Below are 4,714 nucleotides of genomic sequence, written 5' to 3'. Positions count from 1 at the left end.
TGATCGGCTGTCGTTTGAAGATCATTTGACGGCCGTCTCCAGGAGGGCCTTCCACCAGGTTCGCCTGGTTCGCAGTTCGCCCTTCCTTGATCGGGATGCCTTATGCACAGTCACTCATGCGCTCGTTACCTCTCGCTTGGATTATTGTAATGCTCTCTACATGGGGCTCCCCTTGAAGTGCACTCGGAGGCTTCAGTTAGTCCAGAATGCAGCTGCGCGGGTGATAGAGGGAGCTACCCGTAGCTCCCACGTAACACCACTCCTGCGCAGACTGCACTGGCTGCCTGTGGCCTTCCGAGTGCACTTTAAGGTGTTGGTTACGACCTTTAAAGCGCTCCATGGCTTAGGACCTGGGTACTTACGGGACCGCCTGCTGTTACCACATGCCTCCCACCGACCCGTACACTCTCACAGAGCGGGACTTCTCAGGGTGCCGTCCGCCAAGCAATGTCGGCTGGCGGCCCCCAGGGGAAGGGCCTTCTCTGTGGGGGCTCCCACACTCTGGAACGAGCTTCCCCCGGGTTTACACCAAATACCTGACCTTCGGACATTCCGTCGCGAACTGAAGACACACCTCTTTATCCGCGCGGGGCTGGCTTAAATTGAATTTTAAATTGTTAATTTTATAAATTTTAACTGGGGTTTTTAGTTTATGGCAAATTTTAATTTTCAGGCTAATTTAAATAAGTTTTTTAATTGCATTTTTAAACTGTATATTGTATTGTTGGTTTTATCTTGCCTGTACACCGCCCTGAGTCCTTCGGGAGAAGGGCGGTATAAAAATCAAATAAATAATAATAATAATAATAATAATAATAATAATAATAATAATAATAATAATAATAATAATAATAATAATAATAATAATAATAATAATATGAAGACCATTCCGACACAAAGTCAAGGTCTTTTTGAAGGATAGCCGTATTGTTGGTAGTGTTAAATAGTTTAACATCATCGGCGAAGAGAACACAATTACTTATAATATGGTCACAGAGGTCATTAATGTATAATATGAAGAGTTTTGGTCCTAGAACGTTGCCTTGGGGGACGCTGCCTTGAGATTTGATAGGGCACTGCCTATTTTGACCACTTGTTGTCTGTTTGACAGGAACGCTGTTATCTAATTATGGAGGGGTCTGGAGATGCCGTAGGATTTAGTTTTAGAAGAAGTTTGTCATGTACCACTGAGTCAAAAGCTTTACAGAAGTCTATGTAAATTGTATCTATTGCTTTGCCTTGATCAAGATTTGTAGTCCATATGTTTTTACAGTGAAGAAGTTGTAAATTACAGGATAATTTTTTTCTGAAACCAAATTGTTTATTAGAGAGTAGGTTGTTTGTTTTCAGGTGGAGGGTAATGGATTGGTTGATGATTGATTCCGTTACTTCGCAGGTGACACAGCATAAAGAAACTGGTCTGTAATTTTCAACTAGGCTGGGGTCTTCTTTTTTGAAGATAGGGATGACCATGGCTTATGACCATAGTTTGGGAAGGGAGCTGGTCCTGAAAGATTTTTCAAAGATTATGCTTAGGGGTTGTGAGTAAATCAGCATCAATCAGAAAACCAATTGCAGTTTGGCAAATCTTCCTGTCAATTGTGTTGGGCTTTTGTTTGCTTTTTGCTTGCAGCTGTGAAAGATTGATTCTACAATAGTCTTGTAAAATAGGGGAGTTCTATTTATTCTCCAGGGCAGGACAAGAAGTAATCAGTGGACGATCACTAAAGAGAGATCCAACCTAGAATTGAGGAGGAATTTCCTGACAGTAAGAATAATTAATCAGTGGAATGGCTTGTCTCCAGAAGTTGTGAGTGTCCCATCACTGGAGACTTTTAAGAAGAGATTGGACAGCTATTTGTCTGAAATGAAATAGGGTCCTGTAGGAAGTTAGTACCCACCCCGCTCTTAGAAGAATGAAATATCTTAGGAAATATTAAAAAGGGCAGAATATTATATTTCCCTGGATGAGAAATGGAGAAACATGTTTTAAGGACAAAGCAGCTCCCTGCAGCTTCCTGCCTCCCCCCCCCCAGGGCGGTTTACAGCCGAATAAAACAAGAATATAAAAAAATTTAAGAACATTATTAAAAGGCTTATTCGATTTGGCTAACGATAAAATTCAGTAAAAAACTAAAAACTTAAGTTAAACTCCATTAAAAACTCCATTTAAAATATTAGGCCAGCCCTGCGCGACAGAACAAGAATGTCTTCAGCTTGCGTCTAAAGGTCCGGAGGTCAGGGAGTTGACGTATCCCTGGGGGTAGCTCATTCCAGAGGGCAGGAGCCCCCATAGAGAAGGCCCTCCCCCTGGGGGTCGCCAGTCGACATTGTCTGGCCGACGGCACCCTGAGGAGGCCCTCCCTATGGGAGCGCACTGGTCGATGGGAGGCATTTGGGAGCAGCAGGCAGTCTCGTAAGTAATCCGGTCCTATGCCATGGAGCGCTTTAAAGGTGGTAACCAACACCTTGAATTGCACTCGGAAGACCACCGGCAACCAGTGCAGCCTGCGCAGGAGAGGTGTTACATGGGAGCCTCGAGTTGCTCCCTCTATTACCCACACAGCCGCATTCTGGACCAGTTGGAGCCTCTGAGTGCTCTTCAAGGGGAGCCCCATGTAGAGAGCATTGCAGTAGTCTAGGCGAGAAGTGACGAGGGCGTGAGTGACAGTGCATAAGGAATCCCGGTCTAGGAAGGGACGCAACTGGCGAATCAGGCAAACCTGATAAAAAGCTCCCCTGGCGATGGCCGTCATATGATCTTCTAAAGACAGCCGTACATCCAGGAGAACGCCTAGATTGCGAACCCTTTCCACGGGGGCCAATGCCTCACCCCCTACAGTCAGCGAGGGAGTCGGCTGACTGTATCGGGAAGCCGGTATCCACACCCACTTGGTCTTGGAGGGATTGAGTCGAAGCCTGTTTTTCCCCATCCAGACCCGTATGGCCTCCAGACACCGAGACATCACTTCAACGGCTTCGTTGGGGTGGTTAGGGGTGGAAATGTACAGCTGTGTGTCATCAGCGTACAGATGACATCGCACTCCAAAACCACGGATGATCTCAGCTAGCAATCTTGCAACTGTTCTCAGCTATGAAGAACAGTTGCAAGATTTGGGTTTGGCTAGTCTAGAGAAAAGAAGAACTAGGTGGGACATGATAGTAGTATTCCAGTATTTGAGGGGCTGCCACAAAGAAAAGGGATCAATTTATTTTCCAAAGCACCAGGAAGCAAGACAATAAACAATAGATGGAAACTAATCAAGCAGAGAAGCAACCTGGAATTGAGGAGAAACTTCCTAACTCTGGGGACAATTAACCCGTGGAACAGCTTGCCTTCAGATGTTGTGGGTGCTTCATCACTGGAGGGTTTTAAGAAGAGACTGGACAGTCACTTGTCTGAATTGGTAGAGGGTCTCCTGTTTGAGCAGGCGGCTGGATTAGAAGGCCTTCAAGGTCCTTTCCAGCTCTATTCTGATTCTGATTCCAGTTATGGGGGTATCTAGCCCACTGGACCAATTTTCATTTATACAAGGAAAGTGGGTGAGGAGGCCAGTAACAAGAGACAGATACTCCTAGTATTGCAATGATCCGTAGCAGTGTTACAGTGACGCAGAGGGCACACTGGGGTTTGCCCATAGCTCCAGTCAAGTGAGAAATAGTGTGTCATGAATCTTGTAGCATAGCATTAGCTCTGGCTGATGATTCAGTTATTAATTAAAGCTTCAGCTTTTGCTCTAAGACTGTGGTTTCAAAAGGAGAAGTAGATCTTCAAGGAAAAATGAGCTAATATATACAAATGACAGCTTATATGGAGATTTATGATTTCTTCTAACTGGCACATTACAAATATGAAACAAAATTAGGGACTCCTGATTTATAAGCCACTTTGATGAGAGCTCTTTGACTTCATCACTGAATTCCTGGGCTGCCATTTCAGTGCCATGGAAAACAATGTTTTCTGAATGTCCCAAAGATGCTTTTTCAGGAGGCAACTGGACTTTCTTGTTTTTTCTTTTGAAGACGTTTCACTTCTCATCCAAGAAGCTTCTTCAGCTCTGACAGGATAGTGGGGAATGGATAGATTTATATTCCTTACCACAAATGGGACTGGAACTTTAGTCACTAAGCAATGTGGCTGTTAAGTGAGTCGTTATGTGGTTGGACCTGATTTTACAGCAATTTTTAGTGCAGTCATTAAACAAATCACGTGGCTAACCAAACCCAGCTTGCTCAATTGGGATTGCTTGTTAGAAATTAGCTGAGAAGATGACAGATTTCAAAGGTTAGGGTTAGGGTTAAGATTGCAGGATGCTGCATCTGTCATAAATGCGAAACAATTGCCAGGCTCCCAAATTGTGATCAAATGACCACGGGGGTGGTGCAATGGTCATAATTCCGAGGACAGATTGTAAATAACTTTTTCCAAGGCTGTTGTAATTTTGAACTGTCATTAAGTGAATGGTTGTAAGTCAAGGACACTTGTATCCCGCTGTTCAATGTAGGAACCTAGATATTTCTTGGATCTTTGTTCCTTAATTGAACTACTCTGACTCTCAGAGACTTTTCCTAATATTCTCCCTTTTTCTATCGTATCAGGCCAGTGTTCTTCTGAGATTTGAGAGAACAAGGTTTTTCTCCCATCTGTCTTTTAGAAATGCTGAAGTCTCCCTTCAGTTGTCTTTTCTGGAGGGTAACATCCCAGAGTCTTCAA

Source organism: Ahaetulla prasina, chromosome 11, assembly GCF_028640845.1.
Source record: "Ahaetulla prasina isolate Xishuangbanna chromosome 11, ASM2864084v1, whole genome shotgun sequence".
In the NCBI taxonomy this organism is placed as follows: domain Eukaryota; kingdom Metazoa; phylum Chordata; class Lepidosauria; order Squamata; family Colubridae; genus Ahaetulla; species Ahaetulla prasina.
This window is presented reverse-complemented; position numbering follows the sequence as displayed.